This window comes from Serinus canaria, chromosome W, assembly GCF_022539315.1.
Source record: "Serinus canaria isolate serCan28SL12 chromosome W, serCan2020, whole genome shotgun sequence".
Classification (NCBI taxonomy): domain Eukaryota; kingdom Metazoa; phylum Chordata; class Aves; order Passeriformes; family Fringillidae; genus Serinus; species Serinus canaria.
In genome coordinates this window covers 1322622-1341750 of record NC_066342.1, presented here as the reverse complement: position 1 = coordinate 1341750, position 19129 = coordinate 1322622, and the positions used below count along the sequence as shown (strand labels likewise).

The 19129-nt window shown below is 45.2% G+C and overlaps 2 protein-coding genes across 2 annotated transcripts in view; one reads left to right on the top strand and one right to left on the bottom strand.

The window, feature by feature from the left end:
- LOC127060951 (5E5 antigen-like) overlaps positions 1 to 19129 on the bottom strand; it is an 808761-nt gene that overhangs the window by 596468 nt on the left and 193164 nt on the right. The gene's annotated exons all lie outside the window — the stretch shown is intronic.
- LOC127060952 (uncharacterized) overlaps positions 1 to 19129 on the top strand; it is a 677448-nt gene that overhangs the window by 489572 nt on the left and 168747 nt on the right. The gene's annotated exons all lie outside the window — the stretch shown is intronic.

Genomic DNA, 19129 nt, shown 5'->3' with positions numbered 1-19129 from the left:
AGCAAACATATTTTTATATCACAGGCATCCCCATGTTCATATGCCTGCAAACTCAAATTAGCACATCACTCTCACACAAACACATTCCCAGAGTTCAAAAACTAGTGCAAAAATTGCAAAACAATTGAACAAACGTCACCACTAAAGAGACTCCAGACAAAGCTGGGGCTGGACCCTGGTTGTAAACTGAGCTTGGTATTTTTTCTTCTCCACCCAAGTCAAGATGGTGGTGGTGCACTGTGGGGTGGCAAAACTACAAGCTCGGTCTGATGTTCCCTCCCAGGGAACACCTCTAATATTACCAGGGGACTTGAACCCTGTCCTAGGGTGATGTTATGATGCTTGTATCCCCATTCGTGTGTTCTGTTTATGCTGGATATTATGTTCTGTGCCTTCAAGACTGGCTCTGAAATGTGAATGTTTTGTTTTGGTTTTGTTGTCAGTTGCTCCCCCACAGCTGGCGGGACACAGAGACGGGGCAGTATATAGTGCTGCTTTTGCTTTTTGCTTTGCTTTTTCACTTTGCACTTGCTCTTGCTTCTGCTTTGCTCCTGCTTTGCTCTTGCTTTTTGCTTCTGCTCGTTAGTTAGTTTAGCTTAGCAGTCCGAATTTTTCCCTGGACAGTTTTTCCTTTCCCTTTTTTTTGGAACTACTCAAACCTGCTCCGGACTGGGACCTGGGAAACACCAAGAGTTTGCACCTTGTGGCCTGCAGCAGCAATCCCCAGCGCTGGAGAGACTGATAACAGCGCGACCACCTCCAAGAGAGACTTTCTGAATTTGTCATCTTTTTCAGAGCGGTGAAAGAGTGTTGTCATCTGGTCCTGTTCATCTTGTGTGTTGCGGGGTGTTTTGCCTGTTAAATAAACAGGTTCTTTCCACTTCTCTCAGAAGAATCCTTCCTGAACCAGGTGGGGGGAGGGCTCATGTGGGTTTGCTTTCTGGAGGGGCCCCCTTTTGGAGGTTTTCTCCCAAATTTGCCCTGAACCAGGACAACCCCTAATCCCTTTTTCGTTCTCCAGGGGTCTTGAACCCCTAATACTTCTTGGAGACTCGAACCCCCAGTACTTGTTGGGAACTCAAACCCCTGATGGGGGAGAAACTCTAACCCCTGAGGGGGAACTCGAACCCCCTGGTAAGCTTACCCATGGACTTGAACCCTATTCTGGGAACTCGAACCCCCTTACCAGTAACTCTGTTCATGCCCCTTGTCAGTAACCCCAAAATAAATAATTTAAACAATCCCTTTACTTACCCAGGGATCTTGCCTGAGCCCTGGATGGTCAGAAGTTAAAGCTCTCCCTGAGAATCCCTGGGAGCAGGCTGGAGATCTGTTGGCCACAGATTCACCAAGGCTCAAGGATGAGGTCCCATCTGGTTTGCCTGTTACTGTCACCAAATCTTGGAAATATCAGAATAAGATTCCCTAACACTAATTTGGTGTTAAAGAGGGCATCATTTATTCAGGCCTGAGGTCCAACAAGGGATACTCCTAACCTTCCTACAAGTGTGTTGCTTATATACAGTCACCACATGAGTATTACAAGTTTACCCATCACCGTAAATCTCACCCCAAGTTCCCAGATTCAGTCTTTGTTTAATCTATTACTGCATTCTTGAGCCAGATGTCTTCTTATGTTCCAACCGTCCTTGCTAGAAGAGCAGTTTTTGCATGTCTTGTTTGTCTGATAAAAGTTTATAGGCACAGTAAAAATTGAATTAACCCTTTTGGTATCACTTTCAACCATGAGCATATACAAATCTTGGGTGCTCCCTTTCCTTTAAGGGTGGGACATCACAGAGGGGATGATAACCAATAACCTTGCCTCACCTTGCTGCTTTTTTTAATCAAAATTTTTCATCAAGTGTAAATTTCACCCTAGTTCTTTTCACAAAATATATAAACACTTAGCATGAAGACATTAATTAGTAGACTATTTGGTAAGTTCTTAAATGAGAAGAATATTGAACTTGGCTCTAAATTCTTTCCAGTTTCCCTCTTTAATGCATTAAATCCTGATCTACTGAAGTTAGTAGCTGACTTTAATTGTCTCAGCCACTCTCAAACACTTCATGGAAAACATCCTATACCTTACTGTAAAGTCTACATGTGCACATTTTGCAACTTGCTAACAACTTAATGTTTTTTCTTTCAGGGGAGCTTATCAAGTGTTAATCATTGCCCCAAGACCAGCAAAATGATGCACTACCTATTATAATTATTTATAATTATATAATAATTTATAATATAATTATTTATTTCAAGCTTATAAAATAAAGAATGCCTTTGTCCTGGTGAAATGGACACACAGCTAGAAACACAAGAAATTCAAGTGAAAGAACATGTAATGGCTCTCCTGTTTTGGCATTCCTTGGTAATTCTGATATTTGCCATTATCAGGAGTAATTGTCTAGGAATCCAGAACTACATTTGCCATTCTTTGCTCATTATTACAATGTATTGTGCATTTTCTACCAAATTAAAAATAAAACAATACACAAAAAAGTAAAACTGAGAGGTGATGCCTTAGACACCTAGAAATATAGCAACACACTTTCAAGACAATATTAGTACAGGAGGTAATATAGAAGCTGGTCTTTATTGGAGGCCTCCAGGGCCAGATATGAAAAAATGCCCTCCTTGCATGGGGTGAATACAGTTTTATAAGTTTAGCAAATCAGCATAATTGACAAGAATTCCCAGTTAGGAGCACAAGTGATGAGGTAATTCCCCCATTTTGGTCCCATCTCTTTTGTAGCCCCCCTTTAGATTGGAACTAAACTTTGTTTTTGGAAATGTGTCTCAAAGGGCTGTTTTCAACCTTGGATTCCCAGAGAATCTAACCTTGGACCCCCAGCTTGGAGCCTCTGAAATGTGTTTAGTCTTTCTGCCTATCAGGGTAGGGAAAAGTTCTGGGCTAGCTAGGAATACAATATTAGTCTACAGAGCTACAAATATATATGTAAAGAATATAGAGAATATATAAAAGCAAAAAAGCAAAAATCAATTTGGCATCAGAAAGAATTACAACTCTTAGAATAGAGATGGGCTGACTGCTCAGCTGTCATCAGCAAAGCTAATTTCATTTTCATCATTTCCATTTGCATCTGCTTCTGCAGGGCATTTTCCTAGAAAGGAACTATTTTTTCATGGTAGGATTCATGCCCTGCTTCCCCCTCCAAACTGTGAATACATTAGTTTTGGTTCAAAAAATCATTAATAGTATGAAACCCCCATCACTTACAAGTGACAGAAAGGATCTAAATTGACTGGCCACAGCTACAGAGGCACTTTGTCCCTTTAAAAAAATACGTTGTTCTATGATGTATAATTTAATCACAGGTATACATACTTTGTCTCTGAAACCTCATTTTGAAAACAACCCTTATCCCCACAGCTTATTTTAGATCACCCAGAAAAGGCTTATTACTAAAAGCATGGCACTTCAATATGCAAAATGTCACTCCAAAAAATTTCTACCCAAGGCTGGCTGGTTACTCATGTAGTCCAGTTGATAGCAAATCAGTTATTTTTAATGAAATCATATGATGTCATTGAATCACAGAATGGTTAGGGTTGGAAGGGACCTTAAAGATCATCTAGTTCCAACCCTCCTGCCATGGGCCAGGACACTTTCCACTGGAGCAGGTTACTCAAAGCCTTGTCTTGAACACTTGCAGGGATGGGGAGTCCACAACCTCTTTTGATGCAACCCAGAACACAGTTCGCTTTCCGGACTGTAAGTGCACATTGACTAGTCATGTTGAGCTTTTCATCAACAAACACCCCCAAGTGTTATGGATTGAGTGAGAGCTTTAGACAAGCCCTGCCTTAGGCTCAGATTTTGGTATCAGCTCTACTTAGATGACCCTCACCTAAATTGCTCTGCCTCACAAGTTCTTAAGGATGGCTGATTAGGTTTATTATAAAATGAGTTATTAAAGAGACAGAAGGTAAAAGACAAAAGGCCATAAACAGAGTTACTTACTAATAAAGCAAAAGAACTACTAGTAGATTGTATAAAACAGTACACGACATTAAAGGTACCTATATTAAAGCTAGCAAAGGAATAGTATAGATTAGGAGTCAATATAACCAGCAAATTGATAATGGTGTACACAGTCCTTTCACTCAACTCTAGAGTAACTCAAGGTGGGTGTCCCAAACTTTGGGGAGAGATCCCCACACATTTTCAGGGAATGTGCAGAAGATTTTTGCTTTGTGAAAGTTTGGTGTGTCTCTTTTATAGTTTCTAAAGTGAAGTGTCTGTCAGGGAGAAATTCCAGCTTGTCTTTCCACATCTACTTCCAGAGCAAGATGTTTACTGTCAGCTGAAAGCACCAAACCCATGCTGCTGAAATAACTCACTACAAGGCAAACTGTCCTGATTGAGTTACTTCACCAAGGCTCATGTGAGGCTTATGTGAGAGCAAGATGCCCTGAGTTATTGCACCAGCTAACAAACAACAGATAATCTCTCCTGTGGCAGGGGCAAAAGTCCTGCTACACCAACCAAGTCCTTCTCCCCACGACTGTTCTCGATCCATTCTCCATCCAGCCTGTACTTGTCCTTGGAATTGCCCCAACCCACATGCAGGACTTTGTACTTGGCCTTGCTGAACTTCATGAGGTTCAACAGTCTCCACTTGGACATTGAGCCACTGACTACAACCTTTTCAGTATGACCATCCAGCCAATTCCTTATCCACAGAGTGGTCCGTCCATCAAACCCATCTCTTTCCAGTTTAGAGACAAGGATGTCATGTGGGACAGTGTCAAATGCTTTGAACAAGTCAAGGTAGATGATGAGAGTCACTCTTCCCTCATCCACCACCCCCATAACCCCATTGTAGAAGGCCACCATATTTGTCATGCATGATTTGCCCTTAGTGAAGCCATGCTGATTGTTCACCAATCCCCTCCTTATTTCCCATGTGCCTTAGCATAGTTTCCAGGAGGATCAGTTCCATGACCTTGTCAGGCACTGAGATGAGTCTGACCGGCCTGTACTTCCTGGGTCTTCCTTATTTCTCTTTTTCAAAATGGGGGTTATGTTTTCCCTTTTCTAGTCAGTAGGAACTTCAATGGACTGCCATTTCTTAAATATAATGGATAGTGGCTTTAGCCACTTCCTTGGCCAGTTCCCTCAGGACCAGTGGACATATCTCATCAGGTCAAATAGACTTGTGCACCTTCAGTTTCCTGAAATGGCTTTTAACCCAGTCTTCTCCTGCAGCAGCCAGTTCTTCATTCCCCCAATCCCTGCTTTCACTTTCTGCAACTTGGGTGGTGTGTCTGGACCAATTGCTGGTGAAGACTGAGGAAAAAGTCATTGAATACCTCAGCCTTCTCTATCTCCTGGGTAACCAGGTCTCCCATATCCTTCCTGAGAGGACTCACATTTTCCCTGGTCTTTCTTTTATCACTGATGTACCTAAAGAAGCTCTTTTTGTTACCCTTGATGTCCATGTCCAGATTTACTTCTGCCAGTGCTTTAGCTTTCCTAATCACATCCCTGTAATCTTAGACAATCTCACTGTATTACTCCCAGAATACCTTTCCCTGCTTCCACCTTCTGCAAGCAACCTTTTTGTGTTTGAGTATGTCCAGGACCTCCTTGTTCATCCATGCAGGCCTCCTGGCTTTCTTCTCTGATTTCCTCTTTGTAGGGATGCATTGTTCCTGAGTCTGGAGGAGAGAATCTTTGAATATAATTGTTGGAGGTTAGGATTTTTCTTTTTTTTTTTCCTTTCTCTCAGGGAATTTTCTCCCATTTGTTGCCTAAGATACTTATAAGAGAGGAAAGAAGGGTGCAGCTGGCTGCTGCCTCTTAGCTCAAGGGCTTTCTCTTGGGAAGGGCAGAGATACCACAAGATTTTGGATGAGGGGTGAGGGGCCGGGCTCAGCTCCTCACTCACTTTCTTGGGACCAGAGGAGGAGACAGTGCCATTGCTACTGTGGGGAGGATCCACTGCCATCGCAGAGTTCCGTCCTTTACTGCTTCTTCCTTACCGTGAGTGGGGCTTTGCTTCTAAGAGACACCATTGAACTGGGACCTTATTAACACCTGACCTCACTGGGAAGGACCCTCACCATCAACTCAGGTGCCCCAGGGGAAAACCCAGAGCACCTCTGAGGGACTCTTCTGACTGTTTGCGGCAGCCTGGCCCAGCTGTTTTTCTGGTGCTGCTTTGGGATTTTTGCTACACTTTAACTCGACATCCCATGTCTGCTCGACCCCCCATGGCTCCTGCTACAGCTGCGGAGTTTCTGCTACATTTTGTTTGTCATCCAGGGTGTGCCCGTGTCTGCCATTCCAGCGGTTACTCGGAGGTTCCTGCTACAGTCCATTTTGCCATCCAGAGGGGCACCGGGACTGGCTACCACTGTGGGTTTGTAAAGAAATCCCCTTTTTTCTATCTCTTCTGCTGGCTGAGCTGTGAAGAGACGAGGCTGAGCTCATGCCACAGTGCCCCCTGCAGCTGCAAGGGAATCACTGTACATGCTGTGCCCAGCTGGGAGCCAACAGTGCCCCTGCTGGCTGTGACCATAACTACACCAAAGGGGAAAGTGCTTGACGGGCAGGAAAAGGCTGTTACTGGGTTTCTGGGTTTGTTGTTGCTGCCATAGTTGTTGCTTGTTTGCCTTGTTATACATATACATACTGGTAAAGAACTTTTCCCATATCTTTGTCTGTGCCCTGATTTCGGACAAATTTAGGAGGAAACATCCCAAAAGGGTGTCTCCTCCAAAGAAGAGTAGGTTTTAGCAACCCCTCTACCACAGGTTCCCACAGGTTCAAAAGTATTTCCCTTGGAGAAAGTGGAAAAAACTGTTTCTTCAACAAGCAGGTTGCTCACAGGCATGAGAAAAAATGAACAATGTTAAATAATAAAACCTCTCACTGCCTTGAAGAGATTCAGAGTGCATTCTGTAGGTGTGGCTTGTCTCTCTCTGGATCTGGGGTGTGGCGTGGGCCCCTCTGGGCTGTGGTGTGGGACAGCGGCCCCACCAATCGTGTTCTAGCCTGGAGCAAAGCTGAACAGTTCCAGAAGAAGAAGAAGCCACATTCCCAGGAAAACTTCTTGCCTTAGCTAACGAATGAAAAGCTAGCTAAAAAAAGGAAATAAAAGCTCTCCATCTCTCTTCCCTGCTGCAGAGCCGAGAGCTGGGAAAAAACCAAAAGGCTTATCTCTGTTTTGAAGAAAAATCCACCTCATCCCCTCTTCTCTCTCGGATGCAACTTAAAGGCACAGGGCTCATATCTGGCAGAAAGCAGACAATAGGGGATACAGGACCATACAGTCACCCCAGGAAAGCCTGAAAGCCCCGTAATTTCGAAGTTATAATAATTTGGAGGGAAGGGGGTAATATCTTCCATTCCAAGGGAGATCCCCACCTTCCTTGGCAGACACCTGTCTTTCAAACCAAGACAATAATCCAGCTCTCTTGGGCCCCTCTTCCCTCCAGGACTCTATCCCACAGCTCTCTACCAAGGAAATCCTTGAAGAGACCAAAGTCTCTAGTTCAGGGCAGTGAACTTGCTGCGCACCTCCTCACTGGCCTAAGGATGTCGAACTCCATTTCATTATCACTGCAGCCCAGGCTGCCCCTGAGCTTCACATTCTCCACTAGCCCCTCCTTGTTGCTGAGAAAAAGGTCCAGCATAGCACCTCTCCTTACTGGGGTCCCACATCACTTGGAGAAGGAAGTTTTCATCAACTCGTTCCAGCTACCGCCTGGATTGCCGGACCCCTGCTGTGTTGTCTCTCCAACAGATGTTGAGGTGTGGCAGCAGCTCTCTGGCCACAGAGAGAAACAACTTTCCCAGGCATTGTCCTGGAGAAAAGTCTGTGAGATCAGAGAAAAAAAATGTGAAACAATTCTTATCTCCACTTGCTGCGCTTGTTGTTGTGAACATGTGGAATGTGTTATGGAGATTGTTTACTAAAGGGTGGTTTCCTTATTAGCCAATGGTGATAGTGTTTGGATTGGAGGACCAATTAGGTCCAGGTGTATCATAACTGTCTATAAAAGCAATGGGTTTCTTAATAATAATATATAATATTATAAAGAGATTGATCAGCCTTCTGTGAATCATGGAGTTGATGCTAATTATTAACCATCCGGGAGCCTGTCGCTGCAACATTGAGGTGGTTGAAGTCCCCCGTGAGGACGAGGGTTTGTGAACATGAGGTGTCTCCTATCTGTAGAGGGCCTCATCCATTTGGTCTTCCTGGTGAGGTGGCCTGTAGCAGACCTCCACTATGATGTCACCTGTCCCTGCCCTCCCTTTTAATCCTGAGGTATAAGCTCTCAATTGGCTCCTCATCCATCTCCAGGCAGAGCTCCATGCACTCCAGCTGGTCACTGACATAGAGGGCAACCCAGGCTCCTCATCTCCCCTACCTTTTCTTCCTAAAGAACCTGTATCCTTCCATTCCAACACTCCAGTCATAAGAGTCCTCCCACTATGTTTCTGTGATGGCAATAAGGTCATAGCCCTGCAAGCATGTGCATGTCTCTAGTTCCCCCTGTTTATCACCCATACTATGTGCATTTGCATAAAGGCATTTAAGTTGGGCCCCCAATGAAGCTTTTTGTCTGAAATGACTAGAATTCCCTTGTGCTGTCCTTCAGGTGGTCTCCTGCTTACCTGGGATCCCTCTCCAGGCTCTGGGCATCTCTTGCTGGCTCCAGCATCTAACTAGTATGAGTGGGATGGGATGTCATCTCACAACTTATCACTGTTAAACTTGATGACAGCCCCCTCCTCTGTCATATCTAATTTAAAACCCTATCAAAAAGCCCCACTAGCCCTTGACCAAAACCACTTTTCCCCCTTTGAGACAGGTGAATACCATCTGAATTCAGCAAGCTTGGTGCCATGTAAGCCACCCAATTATCAAAGAAATAAAAATTTGGGGCTGTGACACTGTCGCTGTTGAAATGGTAATAACAAACAGAAGAACACCATGTATTTGAGAAGGCTTCTCTTTTTTATTTTTGCAGCATGCCGTCTTTTTATATGTTCTCACAAAGTTTATGCCTATTCATTGGCCACAATAAATCAACATAATGTTCATTGAAGCAAGGCAGTCTCCACCACTGTTTTCTGCCAAAATCTAAATGCAGGCCCCTTGTTTATCTCTTCTTCTCCTCCGTTTCCACACTGACGGCCTTGGTGGAGCTCCTTTCAGGGGCAAACGCGACTTTTATCAGCTTCTCTTCTTCAGCTAACTCTTTCTGACTCACAGAGCAGCTGTGACCCCCCCTTCCACAATTCCCCCTTATTGTATTTAAGCCACAAACACAACTGCTAAGGATTTTTGCAGGGCCCTTTGAAAAAATCCAAGAAGACGGGGGAGACTCAAAGCAATGATTACAACCACCAGTGAAATTAAGAGTCCACCTTCCAACAATACCCCAAATCATTCAGCAATATCCCATCTTACAAGGAAATCACTCAGCCATTCCCATCCTTCATTCACCTGCAGATAACAAACTCCTTACTTCAAGTCTAAAATGCTCCCGTAAACTAACCCACAGTGATCTGACAAACCCATACAACACATGCCCTCAAAATCCTAACATTAGTAACCATACACCAACAGTAAAGAATACACCAACAAGACACATAGAAAATGAATCTTCAGATACTATTATAGACCCCTCAGTCCTTTAATGACACAATTATGGCAGAATGATGTTGGAATACCAGGATCTTTCTTGCTCCAAGGTCAGGGCAAATAAAACTCAGGAGACATTGTTTTTGAAGTCTCACTCGGAAGTTTATTCTCCTTATCTATTACAAATTCACGAGATGCGAGCTCTCTCTAACAAGTCGACAAAGTGAGCTAAAATGGTGTCAATTCAAGGCTATTTAGGTGCCAATTATCTAATAAACAGTTGACATCTATATTATTTATGCTTCTAACCCAATGATGATCACCCGAAACCCGCAATACGGACATCTTTCACCCAGTTAGAGATAACTACCCAGATTCATGAAGAAGAAGGTGCAAAAAAGACAACTAACCCACATCCAAAATTCTCCATCTTGGCTCCCATATATCATTAGATGCTAAAACCCCAAATCTAAGTTTTTTCACCCTGTGAGATCACACAATACTATTCAAACTACACACGCAGTGTTTCTGTGGCATCACCTAATTTTTGAAGCTTTTTCCAAGGTCTTGGGTCAAACGAGGTGTTTACTTGAGGGTTGGCACCCTTATATTCAGAAAGCTCGAAGTTTTTAGCCGTCAGAGTTCTAACAGAATGATGCCTGCACTTTTAGTTAAATTTTGCTCTACACATAGTTGCATTTCTGTGGCTGAAAGACCAAGTCATCAATCCAGTCACCAATTAGAACTAAGTAGCATCCACTTAACTTTACAACTGGCTGCTGTCATCACATTGGGCAACTAGCCTAGTTGTTCAAAGTGTGGAACCTTAACTACTAATTTAACACCCCCATGCAAAGGCAACGCTTCTCCCCTAGGTACATTAAATTCCCCTATTTTGGGACCGTCAGTGCCATGCAAAGGGAAATGGTACAAGAGACATTACTCAGTGCTGCCAACCTCTCTGTAGAGGAATGCAAAGAACTAAAGTAAAGGTAACATCCACCAATTTAAACTTGGGTTTTCAGCTTGAGTCAATATCTCCATTTGCTTTGCCCTAAATTGTACATTTTGGCTCATAAGCATGAGGTTATCATAATATTAAAAAGTCCAAGATGACAGAAAAACTTTGAACAGCAACAATGTCTAAATAGGTAACAGTGGTTTGGTTATGGCTTTCTTTCTCTATAAAGCAATACAGAGTCTTAAAGCATCTTCACAGCATATTCTTTGAGGGTCCATGCTGCAATTCACTTGGTCGCCAGTATCATCCACTCATTGTACTTCAACTGTGGAACTATCCATCCTGTTCCTTCTAGTATCCTCCAAGTACGGTTTAAGGCAGCAAGCAGAAACCAAACGAAGGACATTCTCTGTCAAAACACAGGCATATCCCCTTCCCCAAGTTATTGATTCCACTGGATCAGCCCACACTCCAGTAAGTTAATCTGTAACCCATACCTTAATGTTTCTGGGATGTCGCTGTTGAGTAGGAAACAACACAGAGTCACCAGAAGGCTGGTTTGCACAGTGCAGCAGGTTTACTTTGGATTCTCCTTTTTATACACTGTTCTGATACAGATAGACCTGATTGGTCAATTAATCAATACATTTCACCTGATTGGCTAATTAACAAAATGCCTTTCTTATAAGCAATCTTTGAGAAAAACAAGAAAACAGAGAGTAGGAAAACAACACCTGCAGGTTGTTTATAATAATAAATATTGTTTATCTTCAACTCCCTAAAGTCTCACATACCAATTCTGGGAAAACTTATCTAGTTTTCTCACTCTCTGACCAGGCTGTCACATCCACAGGTACTCCTTTTTGTTTAAAGGGGGAGGCAGCTTTTGACAATCCTCTGCAGGGCCCCTTGCAGGAAGGAGAACAAACACAGCTCAAGAGGTTCCTCTAGCAGTTGCTGGTTATCAATCAGAACCTCAATCAGACACGGATTTAAAATGGTCAGAGAGATCAAATCTTGTGATTCCCTCTTAAAAAAATGCACTATCAATCTTAAAATCAGTTCCCTATTCTAATACAATCTCAATACTAAGTCTAATATAGTAACAACTTATCGTTAGTTTGTTCAAAGAACGGACAGTCTTAGCCTGTCAACAGTCCTTTTTCAGAAGCAAAGAAAGGATGGAATGTTCACTCCCCACTCGTGGAGGGGCCATCTGATTGATGGTCAACATCTTGATCACCATTCGGAGGTTGCCTGTTGGCCACACTCTGTTTTTGGAGTCACAAATAAGGGCAGACACACCTCGCAGGTAACCATCATACTCCAGTATCTGTGGAAATGCATGCATACCCTCAGCCCCAAGTGACAAGGTCATATGGGCGCTCACACTTATTAGTAGCTAGGTCCCATATGCAGACTTCCCTTCGAGGCAGGTGCGTCTCACCTGAAGAATGCAATGTGAGAAAATTATTTAAAATTACGTGACTCTCTGAATTTTGTGGCACTGTAAGATGATTGATTCTATATAGAGCTTTTTCCAATTGACTGTGTGGAGTTTCTCCAGGCATTCCCCTATTTTGTTTTTCCAGAACACGCTTTAAAGTGCCATGAGCGCATTCAACAATGGCCTGGCCCATTGGAAAATGCAGGATACCAAGTTTGTGTGACACTCCCCATAAGCGCAAAAAGTGCCTCGTCTTCTCTGAGACATAGGCAGGGCCATTCTCAGTTTTCACAGAAGAAAGTATTCACAAGATTGCAAAAGCCATCCTCCAATGGGCAATCACGTCACAACCCTTTTCTCCAGTATGAGCAGATGCCCACATAACAGAGAAGGTATCAATAGAGACGTACACATACTTAAGTTGGCCAAATTTGGCAATATGAGTGACATCTGATAGCCAAACCTGCAAGGCCTTTAGGCCTCTGGGGTTCACCCCTGCTGGTAAAGGTGCAGCAAGTCCATGACAGCACAAGAACTGACAATGTCACAAGCCTCAGTTGGTGTTAACTGAAATAGTTTCTGCAGGGTATGTGCACTTTGATGGAAAGAATCATGCAATGCTTTGGCTTGCACAATCTCGTCAGGCTGGGGCGCTACCCACGCAGGGTTTGCTAACCTGTCAGCCCTGGCGTTACCTTCTGCTATGAAACCTGGTAAATTGGTGTAACTCCAAATGTGCAAGATGGAATACAAATGAACTCTGGTCTGAATTGCCCACCACAAAGTTTTCAGTAACTGAAACAAAACTGCGTTATTGACTTCTTTCAGAAGTGAACAATCCAAATGTTTGGTATGTCTGCCACATAAGCAGAATCAAAGACCAAGTTCAGAGGCACCTGAGAAAATGTCTGGAATGCCATGGCAACAGCCTTTAATTCATCCAATTGGGCTGAGCCTGACTAGTGGCCTTCCAGCATTTGCCATCCAGATTCATCCTTCCAAGTAACAATGGCTTTCCCCGTTTTTCTGGAACTGTCAGTGAAGACAGTGGGTCCTTGCACTTGGCACCCAGCTGCTTTATGGTCGCAAAGACAGATTGGTTGGTTGATTTTGCCATCTGCAATAACTTATGACTGGGCATATGATAGGCAATCTGCCCTGAAAAGTTTGCAGCCCATCTTGCAAGGAGCACTGTTAATGAAGTTCCATTCAAAGACTTCCCACTCTATTGGAAGAATACTTTTTTCAGGATCAGCTGCCATCAATTGCAAACACGGTTGACGGCGTTTGATTATCAAATGAGTGATCAGCTCAAATAATGAGGGTACCGTCTTTTTTGGCTGATGGGGCAAGAAGATCCATTCAAAAATGTGCAAAGGATCAGACCATTTGTCACTCCATTGGCCAATGATACCCGTAGGATAAAAATCTGGACTGGCAATGAAAACAGTGATATCAATGGAAAGATCTACTTGATGAACTGGACAAGCAGAAACAGCCTTTTGGACCTCATCCAGCGCTCATTGTGCCTCAGGAGTCAATTCCCAAGGGGATTTCAGGTCAGCGTTCCCCTTTAGAGTGTCATACAACGGGGACAGATGTTTTCCGGTTAGTCCCAAGTAGGGATGCAACCAGCTGATGGCACCCAGCAATTTCTGGGCATCATTCAAGGTCTTAATAGAATCTGAGAATTGCACCTCTTGATGCTGAATGTTTTGATCCAGAATTTTGACTCCTAAATATTTCCAAGGAGGATGCTGCTGAACTTTCTCTGGGGCCACCTGCAGCCCATAAGCATGCAGAGCAGCTAACAGCTGAGGCTGTATCCTCGGCACCTCATCCTGGGTGGATGCTGCCACCAGGATGTCATCCATGTAGTGATAGCAATATGCATCAGGAAACTGATTGCAAACTTGGGACAAGGCCTGAGCCGCATACCATTGACAAATAGTCGGGCTATTGGGACAGCCCTGTGGCAAAACTTTCCATTGATATCTCTGCACAGATCCAGCATTGTTGATCGAAGGCACTGTGAAAGCAATCTTTGGTTTGTCATCAGGATGCAAAGGAATTGTGAAGAAACAATCCTTCAAATCAATGATCAAGATTTCCCATCCCATAGAGAGCATGGTGGGTGAAGGCAAACCAGGCTGCAATGCCCCCATGCTTTCCATCACTGCATTAATTTCTCGGAGGTCCTGTAACAGCCTCCATTTCCCAGATTTTTTCTTTCTCACAAAGACAGGAGTATTCCAGGGACTAGTTGAAGGCTCAATGTGTCCCTGTTGCAATTGTTCCTGAACCAAGTAACTAAAGGCAACCAATTTTTCTTTTGTCAGGGGCCACTGGTGAACCCAAATGGGTTTGTCCACCATCCACCATAAAGACAGCGTAGGATATTGACACTGCATTGCTGTGGTCACAGGGAGATGTTCTCCAGCTGCTCACTGCCCGAGACTGACACAATCTCTAGAGGGGCTGCCCCTGGATCTGTGCGGACACTTTCCTGGGTGGTGGTGCGTACAGGGGCTCCCAGCTCCCTGCAGCTGTCAGCTGTGGTGTGGGTGGCACAGCAGCAGCACATTACGAAGAACCAAGGCAAAGGAATAGGGAGTGATCACTTGTTTGAGTTCCCAGGAAGTTTATTTCCCTAGGGGAGTCAGGAACAAGTGATGTCAACTGAGGGCAAAAGAACTGCTTTTAATGAAGGGAGGGAATAAGGGGAGGAGACATCTTTTCACCAATTGGAAGGCATCAGGGCAGGGGTGCAGGGTAAGGGCTATCCAACAGAAACCAACAAGGAGAAGGAGCAAACCTTACAATCCAATCTTACCTTGAGGAAGAGATGAAGGACAGGAAACATTCCAGAGCAAAAAGGGTGTGCTGTCTCTGACAGGCAAGGGTAAGACAATGGAACAAGGGAGGTACAAGGAGACTGATGGGGGATTGACATACACTTGGCGGGAAAATCTTGGGGTAAACAACTCAGGACTGAACCATCAGGGAAGCCAAATGGGGTACAAGGAACGAACCCTTACAAGCTTATAACAAGGAATATTACAGAAGAACAAACTGTAAAGTAACAGACTACCACAGGATATCTTCTGCCCTTCAACACAGTGGCTCCAATTAAAAATCTGTTCCAATTTGCACCCTCCCAGGCAGCCAATACATCCTGCCCCCAGAGATTGATCAGAGTTGGAAAGGCATAGGGCTGAACTGCAGCTGTCTGCCCATTCATGTTACTGATCAGCACAGACTGTTGGCTTACCAAGGTACATGCCGCACCCCCCACCCCTTCAATGGCTGACCCTATGGAAGCCAAAGGCCATGAAGGATGCCATGGAGAGAGGGAGACCACTGTCACATCTGCCCCTGTGTATTGTATTTGCGGGGTTCCCAGACGAAGGGAGGAATGATGAATCTGACTCCATGTTCTTGAAGGCTAATTAATGATTTTATGATATTATATCAAAGACTACTATACTAAACTATACTAAAGAATACAGAAAGGATACTTACAGAAGGCTAACAAGATAATAATGAAAACTCGCGACTCTTTCCAGAGCCCCGACACAGCTTGGCCATGATTGGCCAATAAGTCAAAACAAATCACATGAAACCAATGAAACAATCACCAGTTGGATAAACATCTCCAAACACATTCCAAAGCAGCAAAATACAGGAGAAGCAATGAGATAACTATTGTTTTCCTTTTTCTGTGAGGCTTCTCAGCTTCCCAGGAGAAAAATCCTGGGCCAAGGGATTTTTCAGAAAATATGATGGTAACACCTGTATTGATCAAACCTTTAAGCCTGACTTTTGGCAGGTGGGCACCCAGTAGGGTCAGGGTACGCACCATCTGGGGTCACTGAGCAGAAATATCCGCAGACCAGAGGACTTGTGGCAGTCCCATGGATTCAAAGCCACCATTCCCACGAGTCCACTGGCCAGTCTTGGGGACACATGACTGAAAAGGCACAACCTGAGCAATCCGAGTCCTTGCCAGAATAGTGACGAAGGGGTGGGTGTGGAAACTGTAGCACAAATTTGACCTGAAAAGCCAGAGTCAATGACACCTCGGTGAACAAAGATTCCTTGGTGGGTGACACTAGATCTTCCCACAAGCAGTGTGCTCAGTTCTTGTCCCAAAGGTCCAAACACATCCAAAGGAACCTTATGTTCACGACAGGATTCTAAGATGACTGCGGTTGTGGTACACACATCCATCCCAGCGGAGCCATGGGTGCTGCCTCTGAGCTGGCTGGACAGGTCTGTGCCTGTGCCTGTGCCTGTGCCTGTGCCTGTGCCTGTGCCTGTGCCTGTGCCATGCCCTGAGGAATCACTTGTGTCAGAGCACAGTTCTCCTGTGTGCTCATCTTCCAAATATTGGCCATTAGCGTGATATTTAGACTTACATTGGGTTGAATAATGACCGGCCCTTAGGCATTTAGAGCACAAGAAAGTGGTACTTGGCCCTGTTTGTTTTCACGTTCCTTGCTTTTTCTTGCCCTTATTTTTGCTCTTCTTCTGTTGTCCACCCCCTGAGGATATCTGGCCTGGCTCTAAAGCAACCGTCAGAGCAGACACTTTGTGGTCTACAGAGCCTATCTTGGCACATGTGTTGACCATGTCTGTTAGCGTCGAGTTGCCTGGAAGAGCATCTATGATCTTCTGGCACTCACTGTTTGCCTTGTCCCAAGCTAACTGCTTGCATAAAACCCACCTCAAGGTATCATCTTCACCCTGTTTCTCCAGGGCAGCTGCAAGCTTCTCAACAAATGGCAAAAAGGGTTCATCTGCTCCTTGAGGTATTGACATATACTGTGGTCTGGGGGAGGCCATTTCAATAGTTTTTAACAATGCATTAAATCCTACCCTTTGACTCTGCTCAAGAACAGCAGAGTGCCAGGTAGCCTGAAAATCAGGATTGGAAAAAGCCTGTTCTCCAAAGAGAACGTCTACCCCCGTGTAAAACCTAGGATCTCCCTGAGGCAAAAGCCTGTTGCCTGCTGCAGCCCTTTCAGTGGCATGCCTCCAGTTGTTCCGAAAACCCCCAAATTGCACAGGCTGGAACAGTGCCTGAGCTATATATCGAATATCAAATGGAGCAAGCTGGTCTGTGTTTAGCACTCTGAGAACCTGCATAACTTGTACAAAGCCAAGGCCATATTTTGCAACCTTCTCTTGCAAATCTTGGACTGCCCACCAGGCAATCACATCATGCCTGTCAGCGTGTCCTGAATTTGGGACAGCTTTATACATGGGAAAAGCATAAACCTCTCCTTGTGGCAGAACATGGTCTCCCTGAACTACCTGTCTCCTCCACAGATGCTGGATGAACTTAATGACCAACATCTGTGGCCCCTTCTCCCGGATCTAGTGTGGTGTCAGCTCCACACTGTGGCATTCCCACCCTGTCCAACAGGTCCCAATCCCCAGCTTCTGAAGCTCACCTCTTAACTGCATCCCAAAAGCTGCGAAGGTTCTTGGGGCTCACAGTCACCCAACAGGGGGACAAAGTCCAGAGATTATGCAGGGATGATGACGCTGCCTGTCAGTGCCAGCATTCTGCTGCCAGGGCACACCCCTGCGGGGGGCTGGCCATTAGCATTCATCGCTGTCACTGTCCCCATCCAGGGATGGGGAGAACAGCCTGCGGGCAGCAGGGGGTGGCAGGTTGGCCAAAGGCTCCGAAGTTGAGGGACCGACTGCTGACCACTAAGCCAAGGGGCTGGTTACAAGCCCAGCTGCATGGGGGCCAGCTGCCAGCTGTGCCGCTGCCAGGGGCCCAGCCACGGATGGAGCAGCTGGAGGTGTGGCAGAGGGTAGAGCAGCCGTGTCAGGCAGAGCAGCCACAGCCGGCGGCACTGCCACTGCCCCGGGCTGCAATGGCAAAGCTGCAAAAGACATTAGGTCAACCATGTCAGCCACCACACAGGGAGGAGGAGAAGCCAGTTGCTCTGCAACCAAAGGTGGGGGGGGGGTGTAAGAAACGGTCCAAAGGTTCCCTCATTTGCCTCACGACTGTCGCAAGGACAGAGACTAAGACCCTGAAGACCCTGACTAGAATTCTGGCCTGATTGAGATGGATGCTTGCCAAGTGATTGTTTGCAGGTGTACTTGCTGTGCCGCCATGGTACCCTGCTTCGAGCAGGGACTGGCAATTAGCGGCTTGCTCTGTACGCTTACACTTGCTTCACAATCCCCTCTCATCAAAATAGCCCATGAATTTCCCCACCTCTTGTCCAGAGAACTTTGGTGATGCCCCACAGAAGATCCCTCATCTGCCTCACGACTGCTGTCTAGGATGGAGATTGAAGCCCTCTCCCAAGGACTGAGACTGAGACCCTTAAAATTCTAACACAGGGGCGCTGTCCTGACTGAAGCAGGATGTCTGCCAAGTGTTGCCTGCAGGTATGTTCACTGGACCAAGACTGGTTTCCCATGAGAAACAGTCCTGAAACAATGGGCCCTGCTCACTGCTGGGACTGGTTTGTCCTGTTCGGAACTGGACTGTATCAACATGTTTTCAGCAGTCTTATTCTCCACTGTCCTGTACCTGTTCCTTCAACTATAAAAGACCTCTGAGTTAACCAAAGACGTTGAGATTGCCCCCAACATGACGAGACAAATCTATTGGCTGAACCACAAGGATTTCGTCTCTCCACTGGTAGCTATTCCCCCCCTTCTTTTTCTTTCTCTCTCTCTCTCTCCTTTATCTCCTTTCTAATCCTTCTATCGCATTCGCTGTGGGCACTCAAGAAAAAGGGCATTTGTTTTGATTAATATTGAAAGTCCCCTGCTGTGTTTCTTTTGCACTCTGAGATCAGTAAAATGAACCAGCATGACCCCCACTTGTACTAGCGGATCGTGACAGGGGGCGAAAGGGAACACAACTCCTGTTGTGTGATTTACCGTTCAGAGAGACGGCGCTGATGTGGTGGTCACAGTGGCTGTTGTCTGCACAGGCGCCATGGAAAAGGAGGCGGAAGACGGCTGGGGGTGTGACATCAGCTGGAACAAACATCAGCCAGGAGGCACTGACAATGGACATGGATGGTACAGCTGCGCAGGCTCCGTGGCTGACGA